At 39.7% G+C, this 13,581-nt stretch overlaps 1 long non-coding RNA gene across 1 annotated transcript in view; it reads left to right on the top strand.

The window, feature by feature from the left end:
* The window catches only part of LOC142839727 (uncharacterized), a 97,194-nt gene extending 94,830 nt beyond the window's left edge, over window positions 1-2,364 (top strand). Inside the window, exon 3 of the long non-coding RNA XR_012908823.1 lies at window positions 2,322-2,364. This is a non-coding gene — a long non-coding RNA (uncharacterized LOC142839727). The remainder of the gene's footprint in view (window positions 1-2,321) is intronic.
* Window positions 2,365-13,581: the final 11,217 nt, after the last annotated feature.

The following is a 13,581-nucleotide window of genomic DNA, read 5'->3' on the forward strand; positions in this document are numbered from 1 at the left end:
GTGCATGGCCACAAAACCACAGAAGTAAGGTGCATGTCTAGATACCTCCTTTAAAAATGGCTTTCACCTCTCTTTCAGTAAGTACGTAAATTAAAACCAGAGTGCCACCATTTGCTGAAGGCTCTGCTTTAGCCCAGGAGCTGTGATCGTGCTGGTGTGCACTGTGACTGTGAGGAAAGACATGGACATATCTCTCTTCACTTCTGTTTATTTTGTGTATTATATTCAATCTGTGTTGTTGCTTTTTTCAGGGGTCCTTGCAGCCACTTGATATAGATATGAATAATTTGCATTGGAATGGATTTTAAGGTCAATTTTGTTATATGTTATATGTATTTCTGATCTTGTTTAAGGTATTGTGCAGTTCCTTTTAAAAATGTAATGTATAATTAGGAAATAAAGGTTGCTAATGGATAATCACCAATAGTCAAGCTTGTAGTCATGTTAGTTAGATTTTCTAGATATGTAGAGATATATTGCAATTAGATAGGCATTCTTCATATCTTTAAAAGACTACAGAATATGGCATTTAATGTCTTAATAACTTAGGGTTTTTTCATGACAATGAGACTCATCTGCTCCTGGCGGCACCAATCTACTTTAAGAGGAAGATGGGCATAGAAGAGGATCCTTATAGAGTTTGATAGCCATTTGGGCAAGAAGCTGCTCTTCCCTGGACTGTTGCATAAACTAGATACAAAAAATCCGCAGAGAGAGGACTGCTGAACTTTCCTAAAGGTGAGATGATCCTTTGGGGTTCCAGTTTCATGAAAGAGTCTGCGAGACATTCTGCAAGACACAAAAGAAAGTGACTGAACTGTCTTTGAAATTTCCTGCTTCATGGAAATGTCTGCTGGATACTATGGGCCTGTAGGCTGAAGATGGATGCCCCAACAGTACAAAAGAACTTGGGGTGACTGTCAGGACAGTGAGATGTCTCTGTCATTTCTAGAGTTTTGGAAGTTTCTTACTTTTTGTTTACTTAGGAAATATTATATCCTTCTGGAGTCTTTGATGGAGTTGAAGAATGGATAGATAGTTATAGTTTTCTTTAGTTATGATAAAAGATAAAGTAGATATAAATATTGTAACTGTAATTCTTGCTTGATAACTGCTTTGTTATATGTAATTTTACTATGTTAAAGTTAAAGCCTTCCTTTTTGTTTAAACAGGAAAAGGGGTAATGGTGTAGGAGGGTCTTCTTTCTATGTGTTGCTTTCATTGGTTAAATAAAGAAAGATGCCTTGGCCTTTTGATAGGGCAGCAGCTTAGATAGGCGGAGTAGACAGAACAGAATGCTGGGAGAAAGGAGGCAGAGAAAGAGAGCTGCCTGCCACGAAGTTGCCAGGTCAGACATGCTAAATCTTTCCTGGTAAGCCATGAGCTTGTGGTGACATACAGATTATTAGAGATGGGTTGAATCAAGATGTGAGAGTTAGCCAATAAGAGGCTAGAACTAATGGGCCAGGCAATGTTTAAATGAAAACAATTTGTGTGTTGTTATTTTGGGGTATAAGCTAGTCAGGTGGCTGGGAGCCGGGTGATGGGAAGCGACCTGCTGCTCCTCTTACAACAGCTGTTTGTGCATTTTAGTTGGTCAGTGTGGTTACAGTTAAATAATATTATTTTCATTGGGTATTGATGCAGTGAGGTTGACCAGATAGCTGAAAAGAGGACTGAGAGCTGAGCTCGTTGTGGTGGTAAGGCAGCCCTTCTCCAGTCAACCACAGCTATGCAGCCCTTCAGAGCAGCTGTGGAGGTGGTGGGGGCACCTCTTTCTACCTTTATATTCAAGGCTGTTGAAGCTCACATTCTCTGTATGTATCCAGTGAACAAATGAGGCTGAGGGAATGAATTTATTCCACGAAGAGAGGTGGTGATGGGAAGGTGCTGGCTCCATGGCAAGCCCTCAGTGACATGGATGTTCATACATTTGCTACCCGCGAAGCTTCAGTTTTCAGTGTTGAATCAGAGTGACAACCTTCAGAAGACAAGCCTTTGGGATGCATTCGGAGGGGTTGTTTGATTGGGTTGAGGGAAGACCCCAACCCCATTCCCTACACCTGGTTATGGGATTGCATAGGAAGGAGAAAGCTGGTGAGTCACAATCACTCACTCCTCTCTGATTCCTGACTGTGGGTGCAATGTGACCAGCTTTTCCAAGATCCTGCTCTCCAGCCTTCTCTACACCGACAAGCCAAAAGAAACCCTTCCTCCATGAGTTGCTGTCATCAGGGTAGTTTAGCATGGCAAAAGGGAAAGCAGCTAATACAAGCAGGTTCACATGAATAATGAGCTAAACCACATTTTCTCCATCCCAGGGACAAGCTGAAGAAGAAAAGAAGCCCAGAGGTGACGCCACAGTTTTAAGCCAAGGTAATTATTATCATCTGGTGCAGTTGTAATTTACAGGGAGCAACCACCCTGTGAAAATTTGGCTAGATTGCTTTAGTTGTCTTAGGCTTCTTAGCTTGAATATAGAATCCTATTGTCTCCAGTTTCCTCATGGTCTAATATACTCTGATGCAGACTTTAATTGATGTCTTCTCATGTTTATAGACATATTAAGGAATATAAAGCTGAAACTTTTATTTTTATATGTATTTGCCTTTTAAACAAGCTGTGAAGGAGAGCATTGCTGGTTTCTAGCTCCATTAGTGATAGAAGATGGTACTGGGTTTATGCCTCTCTCCCTGCTTCTCTTTTCTCCCCGACTGATGAATCATCTGATGTTTGTGCTTGTTCATTCTTGCTAACGCCATGTAGAAGAGATGGTACATTTAATCCAGAATAAATATCCTCATGGCTCTTCACACATGGGTAGACTTTAGATATATTGGCTTTTTTTTGTATTCCTCTGATTTTCAGATACATTAAATTTAAATCAACAAACAGAGCTGCTGCTTAGTGGCTGTCTCCATCAGACAGTTGCTATTAAAATTTCTATAAAATGCCATTGACAATACAACGGGATTTTTCCCATTATCTGGGAAGAAAGGTACATAAATTTGATAATAAGCCTCTAGAAAACTCTGAAAATACCAAAAATACTTATTTTATATTTCGAATATTTTGATTTCTAAAAGACTGCTTACTATCACTTAATTTTGGAATACAATATTGAAAATCTGTGACCTTCAAAGTGTTCTCTATTAAAATTTTAAAAAAAAAATGTATGTTGCTTTAAGTGGAGAGTCTGTTGCTGCCACCGAGGCCTGTCGTGTTCTCTGCTGAGAAAGCAGAACTGGGTGCAGGACGTTGATACTTATATAACTTGATGTTCGATCCACTGGAATATACTTCAGTTATACAACACTCAAATTTTAGAAATGGAATTGGCCTGCACATGGCCCGAACAGTAGGGTTTTTCAACATTTATTTTTCTTTCTCAGAGATCGGTTGATATTTATTAAATTGTCATTTCTCCCCTGGAGCTATATTTTCACACTAATATAAATTGAGTGTTTCTGTTTTTTTTTTTTTTAATTTTGTGGTTGAATCATTTCTGGAAGAAAATCACAGGCTTAGATGAACAATTTGGAACTTTTCAGTTCCTCATGATAGGGTCTTTTCCCAATTCATTGCTTGCGTTTTGACTGCATGCAAGGATTTGTGTCTTTCAAATAGTTTCTCAGATTTTATGAAAAGCCAGTTTGCTTTGTGTTCTCTGTCTGCTGGCCTGTTTTGTAGTTAATCATTCATTCTCAATCATTTCTTGCTGTGATTTACTCTGCCCCAAATTTGACATTATTAATTGCTTCTGGAACATAACTAAATGTTTAGAAGAAGGATTAGCTTTGTTTTATGTGTGTGCATGCCATTAATTGCTAATTATAATGAAAATAGGGTCATCTGGAAGCTTTAGGAAATAATGTATATTTTTACTCTGTTTCATGGAATGAGTGAAATATATCTCCCATTGTCATATTATCCTAGCATTGTAATGGAGATTTTATTCAACCTGCAGATTGTGGAACAGTCAATTTTTTTCCTTAGACTCCTAATACTGGAGAAACTTAGGCAGTTAACTTAAAGAATTATAGCAACCAAACCAGAACTGTGTTTGTACACATTGATATGTTTATCATAGAGAGAATATTATACTGAATATAAACATGTAACTCTTTGTGGCAATTTTATAGCCAGTGTGTGCTTCTTTGGCTGTTGTTATGACATAGTTTGAGTGCCCAACTTGTGCCGCTTGGCTTTCTCAGAATAAACTTCACTAATTGGCAGTGAATTCAAGATTTGAAACCATGTCCAACAAGTCGTATGGCTCCTTTTAGCCTACACATGCTCTTTCTGTATTAGCATCTTTTCTCTGCTGTGTAGGGCTTAAGATGAAGGTGTAGGGAAGAAGCTGCTGATAAAATGCTACCGGGTACTCGGGGCGGGCTGAACAGCATATTCCCTGAAATAGCCATTTCTGGAGAGTTAGGTTTTGTTTGTTTGTTTGGTTGGTTTTTGGAGATTATTTGGCTAAAATTCTTCCTGGTGACTAAAAAATGACATAGCTCCTTTAGCTCCATCTCCCCGAGAGAAGGCTTGTATCAGCACGTTAAGATTCTCTTGTCAATAGTTGGCCGTGGTAAAGTGAGAAAATTATTCTGATCAATAAATGTGAAGTTCAGACCTGTCTGCCTCTGCTTTTTCATCTCTGATTTCTTTGTGAACACAAATGATCTGGATTTTTTATCCTCAATTTGCTTGCATTGAGGCAGTGGGGGTTTTTATGAGCATAGAACTGTGAATGGAGAAACGTGTAAAGAGAATATAGATCTATACATATACAAATTAAACACTCTAGTAACATAAAGAATAATGAATAAAATGGGAATAGAAATTCAAAAAATATCATCCATAGATAAAATGAAGAACAGGCCATAAATACACAAAGACGTTGGGTAAATCATCAGAATCACTGTGGGCTTAGTCATCACCAGACAAATGTTACAGATTATTCACCAGCGAAGAGATGAAAGTGACTAAATATTAATACATTGAAATAATCAAGTTTCTATGGAATATGAAGTGTAATCTGATGATTCTCTGGATTTCCTGTTTCTATTGTGTTCTCCTTTTTGTTTATGACTTGGTTAAATTTGATATTCTCTCTTTGCCTTTTGGTTTGTTTAAATAAAGGTTTCTTGAAGAAAATCAATCTCATCAATTCTTTGTATTTTTTCCTTTGTTTTTATTTTGTTAATTTCAGTTCTCAATTTGATTATTTCCTGCCATCTAGTCCTCCTGGGTGAATTTGCTTCTTTTTGTTCTAGAGTTTTCAGGTGTTCTGTTAACTCACTAGTATGGGATTTTCCCAGCTTCTTTATGTAGGCCTTTACTGCTTTGAAGTTTCCTCTTAACACTGCTTTCATTGTGTCCCATAAATTTGAGTATGTTGTGTGGTCATTTTCATTGAATTTCAGGAAGTCCTTTATCTATTACTTTACTTCTTCCTTGGCCCATTGATGATTCAGGTGAGCATTGTTTCATTCCCATATGTTTGTAGGCTTTCTGAAGTTAGTGTTGCTGTTGAATTCTAATATTAAGCCATGATGATCCGATAAGATACATGGGGTTATTGTAATTTTTTTTGTACTTGTTGAGGTTTGTTTTGTTACCTAGTAGGTGATCAGTTTTTGAGAAGATTCCATGAGGTGCTGAGAAGGTTTGGATGGAATATTCTGTAGATATCTGTTAAGTCCATTTGAGTCATAGCATCTGCTAGTTCCTTTATTTCTCTGTTAAATTTGTCTGGTAGATCTTTCCCATGGTGAGAGTGGAGTTTTGAAGTCTCCAGCTATTAGCTTGTAGGGTGTAATGTGTGATTTAAGCTTTAGTAGTGTTTCTTTGACATATGAGTGTGGCTTGTATTGGAGGCAGAGATGTTCAGAAGTGAGATTTCCTCTTGATGGAATTTTTCCTGTGACAAATATGAAATGTCCTTTTTTGTCTCTTTTGATTGATTTTAGTTTGAAATCTATTTTGTTAGATATTAGAATAGCTACAAAAGCTTGTATCTTAGGTCCATTTGATTGGAACAATTTTTTCCCAACCCTTGACTCTGAGGTGATGTCTGTCTTTGAGGTTGAGGTGTATTTCTTAAATGCAGCAGAGGGATGGGTTTTGTTTTTGTTCCAATATGTTAGGTTGTGTCTTTTTATAGGTGAGTTGAGTCCATTTATATTAAGAAATATTAATATCTGCATAACACTTGACTAGGACCTTCTGGCTTTCATTGTTTCCATTGAGAAGTCAGGTCTAATTCTGATAGGTTTACCTTTATATGTTACTTGGCCATTTAATATTCTCTCTTTATTTTGTATGTTTAGTGTTTTGATTATTATGTTACAAGGGTTTTTTTTTTTTTTGGTCCAGTCTATTTTATTTTCTGTAGGCTTCTTGTATCTTCATGTGCAAATCTTTCTTTAGGTTGGGAAAGTTTTTTTCTATGATTTTGTTGAATATATTTTCTGTGCTTTTGAGTTGAACTTCTTCTCTTTCTTGTATCCTTATGTCTCCTTCAATTCTTAAGTTTTGTCTTTTCATTGTATCTCATATTTCCTGGGTATCTTGTTAGATTTAACGTTTTCTTTCACCTGTGAGTCTGTTTCCTCTTTTGTATCTCCAATACTTGAGATTATCTCTTTCATCTCTTGCATTCTGTTGTTCATGCTTGTATTTGTGGTTCTTGATCATTTTCTTATATTTTCTGCTTCTAGAATTTCCTTGGTTTGTGTTTTCTTTATTATTTGTATTTCAATTTTCAAGTCTTGAATCATTTCTTTCACCTGTTTGATTGCTTTTTCTTGGTTTTCTTTAAGGGATTTGTTGATTTCTTCCCATTATTTGTTTGTCTTTTCCTGCATTTCTTTGAGAGAATTTTTCATTTACTCTTTAAGGGCCTCAAACATTCTCCTAAACTCATTTTTTTAGGTCATTTTCTTCTGCTTCATCTATAATGGGGCATTCAAGTCTTGCTGTTTTAGAGCCACTATTTTTTGTTGGTGTGACATGTTGCTCCCTGTGCTGTTGAGTGTGTTCTTATCTTCTCTACCCTTCTTTCCCTCTGATTGTTGTAGTTGGGCCTGTGCCTCTGGTGATCAATCTTCCAAGTGCCAGTGGACCCAATGATTAGATGGTTGCTCCTCATTGTAGAGTTGGAGCCACAGTTCCAGTCACCCTGGAGATCACTCAGCATTTTTGTAGGTTGCTTTGCCCTCTCGTAGGTTGCTCTGCAATCTTGTAGGTCGTTTGGTCCTTCTTCCTTGAAGACGCTTGTGCCTGATTCTGTGGAAGTTGCTGGCTCAGGCCTGGTTCCGCAGAGGTGGTTGTCTTGGACCTGCTCTTGTGGAGGTCGCTGGCTGGGGCCTGCTACTGTGGAGGTCACTGGCTGGGGCCTGCTACTGTGGAGGTCGCTGGCTGGTGCCTGCTACTGTGGAGGTTGCTGGCTCAGGTGTGGCACTGTTTATAACTCCAGAAAGTTGTAAAGAAATATTCAATGAGTTTCGTTTATAGGGAAAGCATTGTGGCTTAAATATTTGTAGATAATTATATCATTTATGTCTTTGGAAACTTTAAATCACCATAATAGAAGCTGATGATAATATTTAATATGTCAATATTTTAACAACAGTTATCTTTAGATTGTTTGATTTTAAAAATGTATTTAAAGCAGTCACTTATGGTCACAGCATATGGTGGGATCAAGCCTACCTACTTTTTCTGAAAAAATATAGCTTATTCTTTTTCTTTCTTGTGTCTCTTTTTTTATGATTTTGAATGCTGTCTTAACCTGACAATGTTCTCTGTTATACTTTAGGCTGCTTTGTTCAGGCTTCAAAGATCCCCCCCCCACTCCTGCTTTGGGGCTGCTTGTCTGTCATGTGCCTAGTGACAGACTTCCATGCTTAAGTCAAAAGTCATGGCTTCTCCCTTCCTCTTTCCATCCAACTACTCCACATAGCTGCCAACACTTACACCTTAGCTGTCGTAAGGATTCTTTAAAAAAAAAAAAACTCTTAATAAAATTTATGTTAAGCTTTCCCTGAGTCCATGTTTAATTCTTTTATCAACAAGGTTAATACCCTTACAAGGGACCCTAATAGCATGGTGTGTGGTCCCATGTTGAGGTCCCTAAAATTTCCTGTGACCATGAAGGGACCTCAGAGGAGTTTATTTTATTCTGAGGACAAAACAGGAGACCATACTTCACGATCTTAGCTACTGAATTTGCTCCCTATTATTTGGGACAACCAACCTCTTCTGGAAACATCTGTGGTTCTAGATTCTTTACGTGGTGTGATGGTTTGAAGATACTGGCTCCTGTAGGCTTGTATATTTGAAGGCTTTATCCACAGTTGGTACACTGTTTTGAAGGATTAGGAGATGTGGCCTTATTGCGGGAGGTGTGTCCCTGGGAGTGGGTTTTGAGGTTTCAAAAGCCCATGCCCCTTCTGCTTCACTCTCTCTCTTCCTTGTGCTTGTGGGTCAAGGTCTAAGAACTTAGCTGCCGCTCTAGAGCCCTACATGCCTGCTGGCTGCCGTGATCCTCACCATGACGACCATGGACTGTCCCTCTGAAACTGTGAGCATTAATCTGTACGTTGCCATGGTTATGGTGTCTCATCATAGCCATAGAATAAGTAAGACACATGGCCTACCCTTTCTTCTTTTATCTGCTAAAGAGGACTTAGCAGAATAATTTCAGATTTGTAGAAAATCTGCAGTTAAAATAGTACAGAAAGAGACATAAGTATTCTGTACCTCGTTTGTTTTACTGTACGGTCATGGAACGTTTCCCATCACTCAGCAGTTAGCACTTCCTTATCACCCATATCACTGAGCATTGAATTATGGATTTATTAGGGTAGAATTAGTATGTTTTTACCTATATTGATTCTATGCTGAGATTCAAAACACTACTTTTCATATAGCGTTATAGAAGTTTCTTTTGCTCTCTGTGTTTTCTCATCTTCCCTACAGGCAGAGCGTACCTTTCAGGAAAGATGTATAGTATTTCCTTACCTGCCTTCCTCTGACCCTCTTCACCACCATCTGAGTACCACACCCGGCGTGCCGCTCACTCTCCTCTTGCTTCGCTCACTAGTGTCCCATGGAGAGTTGTTAGAGTTCTGTTGGTTGAATGGGACCATTCAGATCAGTTGACGTTTTAATGCTGTTATTGTCCTTACTGTTTCATTTGCATGTGTAGCGGATCTTGTCCTTGGTTCCCAATGTCCATCGTGGGCCTGTAGTCAAACCATAATCCCATAGACATGTCTGTTATTACCAACTCATTTCTAGTCCCAGCCTACATCTGCTCACTTTTCTCTCTACCCATCCTGCTTGAGAACTCTCCAATAAGACCTCCCTAGTGGGAATAGTACTGGAGGTTTAGAGCTATCCTGTAGCCTTTCTCTCTCTCGCTCTCTGTTTTTTTTTTTGGTTGTTGTTGTTGTTGGTTTGTGTGTGTGTGTTATCTTATTGAAATCCCTCTGGATTCTGTTAGAGTGTCTTACCTACTTCCCCTGGGATATTGTTAGAGGCGTCTTACCATCTGGCCATTGCCTGTTACCTGCTGCCAACCACTTTGTGCTTCATGGAGCATCTAAAACACGCTGTTGAGACTTAGTATCTGAAGAATCACTCCACCCACCTGGAGGTCTTTTTTCTGGATGACCCCTTCAAAACCTCTTCACACATTCCTTCCCCCCATGGGTGTTTATATTTTGGGGATGGTTTCCATGTCTTAGGATATTTGCGTTTAAAGTTTTCAACTGTATAACATGACATATCTTCTCTTAAATTAAACATATTTTTAAAGGGCATGTAAACAGGTCCAGTCAGGCCAAGGAGACTTGCCATTGTGTAAACTGATACAGTAAAGTATTAAAGCTCTTGAGTAGTAATTCGCCAAGTCTTCTAGAGAAGAATCAGTATAGCTACAAAGGTGCTTCCCCACTTCCAAGGGTTAGTGTTGGTGCTGGAGGGTGCTGTTCATTTAGAGATTCCAGCAGCTTCAGAGACGGGACCCTCGACTATTATCTTGGATTTGTTCACTAGGCTCGCTAGCTTTCTACTTGGGTACACTCCCAGGCCTTCTCTCTTTCAGGATCATTTTTTTGTGAGTGGAACTAGAATGTCTGTATCTGCCAAAGCTACTGAGAGACTAGTTCATTCTGACTGAGACCATTCCTCCTCACAATGAGTGATGTCATCCTCACCGTAATGGATAGCAACATTATGAGAGGGGAGAATAAATAGATCTTCTTTTATTCAGCTCCCATTAATATAGATGGCATTTACTATCACTGAATAATCAATTAAATATTTTGGCGTTTGTTACTTTGAACCTGAAAAAATAAATTTCACTGTGCCGTGATGTTCACTGGAGGATAAACTGTTTTTTTTTTCCTTTTTTAATTGATGAGCTTTTCTTGGGGGTCCTGTAATAACTGAAAAAACTCAAGTGCATTTTAATGAAGAGTGTTTCTCTTTACTAAGTAATTTTAGTACATATTTTCACATCATTCGCCTGCTCTCGGTAATGGCTTATAAGTGAGCTGCTTTTTGAACGTAGCTTGTTTAGCCACCAGTCCTCTCTGTGGTAGCAGCCAATTCTAGGTGAATTGATGGGGGTGTGAATGTAAGCCCAAAGGACTGGGACACATGTGCTGTCTTCCTGGAGTCGCTGACCAATGAGTGAAGCTTGGAAACACGTGTGTTGCGAGTCACTGGCCAATGAGTGAAGCTGGCTGGAGCACAAGCTTAGGGCCATGCCCCATAGTCCTGCCGCCTGCTTTGTGAAGGTCATCCTTATGCCATACCTAGAATTCCCTAACAGATGACTGTGTATACCACAGTGCATATTTTCCTCATTGAAGACCTTCCTACGAGGGCTTCAGATGATTCCTGCATCCAAGCTGCCCTACAGAAGAGCCCAGCAGAGGAGGCCTCCATCGTCTGTCCCTGGGGGATAAGGTCACTGCACTCTGGGGAGATGAGTGAGCGCTTGTTGTTCATATTGGCTTGAATGAAGAAACTGCCGCAGACCGACGCTTGATCCTAGAGCAGGCACCCCAAGCGTTCTGCGCTGCGGACATGCGGCTCCAGAATCGGAACCCATCTTCCCTCTCTTGGTCTCAACTCCTTCTCTTGCTAGAAGCTTTTGTTTGATTTGGAGCCCAAATCACAGGGTGTTTACAGAGTGTGCACTGTGTGCCGAGCACGTTTCCTTTTGTTCAGTCTGATTCCTTTTCTGTCATTGAGATGACAGTTGCGATGTTGGAGACATTTTAATGTCCTTTAAACTTAAACCTACATTGCTTCGTTTGAAAACTTAGACTATGGGCTTATTTGGTGACAGGCTATTTCTTATCCACATGGTCTCTAGTTTGGATTCCTGGCCTTTTCTTATCCCCATGGTCTCTAGTTTAGATTCATGGCTATTTCTTCATGATGGAGTTTCAGGTATCTCCTAGGAGCTCCCCAGTGTCTCCTTTCTCTTTGCCCTCATTGCCCCCCTATCCATTGGCACACATCTCTGCTTTGTCCCTTGTTTGATTATAACTCTGATTCTTTGCTTAGTATACCTTGTCAGGGTTTACCACTGGGAAGTTATTTGTCCTTTTGATAATGTCTAAAAGGAGGCAATTCAAAATAGCAAATTTCATAGTTTTCATCACTTTCCCATTTGCTTCTTTCTTTCATTTACTTCCATATGAGCCGTAGGTTCCTTATTTCATTCAGGGTATTTTAAGCCACGTCTGTCATTGTTTTCCTGCTCAGGTTGCCACAATTGTAGTTTGGACAGTTGGGTCCTTTAAGTTGGTCTGCTGTCTCTTTGATAGATCCTTTATTTTTATTTGGCTTTCAGAGACAACCGCGGCTTTTCCTTTATAGCCAAAAGGAACCAGATACGCATATTTTATGCTTTGATAAAGTTATTTGTTATTTATTTCTCTGGCTTTATGTGTACAGTAACTCATAGAATGTTCAAGACTGGGATCACATTTTCCTTCTCATTTCTATATGTGATTGAGGGTCACGTTCTTCTAAGACAGTATCTAACGCACACTTATAATGCACACTGTGGATTTGGTGCAATCCACAGCTATATAGAATACTTAGAGCAGACTATGTAGGGAAGATGGGTTGGAGGGATGGCAGGAGAGTGGGAGGAAGAGGAAGAGAGTCACACAGAAACAGACAGTTTCGGGCTGGAGAGATGGCTCAGCCGTTAAAAGGCTAGGCTCACAACCAAAAAGTATAAGAAACAGACAGTTTCCATCTTGAGTGTCCAGCCAGGTCTTGGTCTTCAGCCCAGGGTAAATGTTCTTTTTTAATAGTATATTCTTTTAGTTCTTATTTCTGCAGAATGATTATCTTGATATTTGAAAGCAACCACGGACTGTGTGCTTAGAATCAAACCGTTAGGCCCTGCTGCCTGATTGGCCCCAGCGGTTTCAGCAAATCACTTATCTTCTTAAGCCTCCATCTTCTTTCTCGGGAACAGGAGAAATAGATAATATCACTTGGCCATGAAATTATCAGGATGAAATGAGGAAATGTTCATTATGTCTTGGCCTCTGGGTAGATATTATATAAATGGGCTAAATTGTGAGCAACTTAAGTGGGGGAATTTATGTATTGTTTTTTAATAACTGTTAGGTTGTTTCTGTAATGAGTCCTCATATTTTGTGTTGGTGATTCCTATAGGACTAATTTTGAAAAATATAAGCGACAGAATTGACATTAGCCAAGATGTTCTCTTTAGTATTTCTGCCGTTGACTGTCCTGCAGGGATGAAGATGCCTGGGAACTGCCCTGAGTGTCAGCCGCACAGCCGGAGCCCTGGGGGCCATCTTGCTGTTCCCTTTCTCCCTGTCTTGGCTAGTCTGTCATGGAAGGCCACTGCTTTTGATTAAGGAGTTTATCTTCTAAAGTCTGTATATTTTTCATCTTGCTTCAGCTCTAGCTGTTGTCCCCCACCTTGACTTCCCAGCTGGCTCCATCAGACCTGCTTTTGATATGACCTCACGCTGATGGCACAGTACAGCTAACTCTTTGTTCTTGTAGGGTAAGCCGGATCCTGTGGATACCTCCACCGGTTCTTTTCTTAAAAGTTTCGTCTCTCCATTGCCTGCAGGTTAGGACAAGGGCAAAATCCTAAGGCCTTAAATTCTTAGGTTCTGGCCTTCTATGGTTTCAGTCTTTCTGCCCATGATCTGCTTGCATGACTCTGTGTTCTGAAAGTGCTAGCCTTATTTGAGGCCTGGCCAAAGGGCCCCTCTACTTCCTGCCCCTTCTGCTTGAAATTTCCTCCCCTCTTTTCCTGCATATTTATCTTTTGCCTGCTTTAGAAACATGAATTGCCTAAAGATTTTTAGCTTCAGTGCCACTTGTTAGGGACATTCCCGTAATCTCCTTGACTAGGCTCTCAGGAACCTGTGGCTTGAAAGCCTGTGATAAAGACTGTGATCACAGAATGCAGTTTTTTACTTCCTCACTACATTTAAAGCCTGTAATGAGGTTACTGTTATTTCTGCAGACCCTTGTACACAAGATGTCCTCTGTATT

The sequence above is a fragment of the Microtus pennsylvanicus genome, chromosome 22 (genome assembly GCF_037038515.1).
Source record: "Microtus pennsylvanicus isolate mMicPen1 chromosome 22, mMicPen1.hap1, whole genome shotgun sequence".
Taxonomy (NCBI): Eukaryota; Metazoa; Chordata; class Mammalia; order Rodentia; family Cricetidae; genus Microtus; species Microtus pennsylvanicus.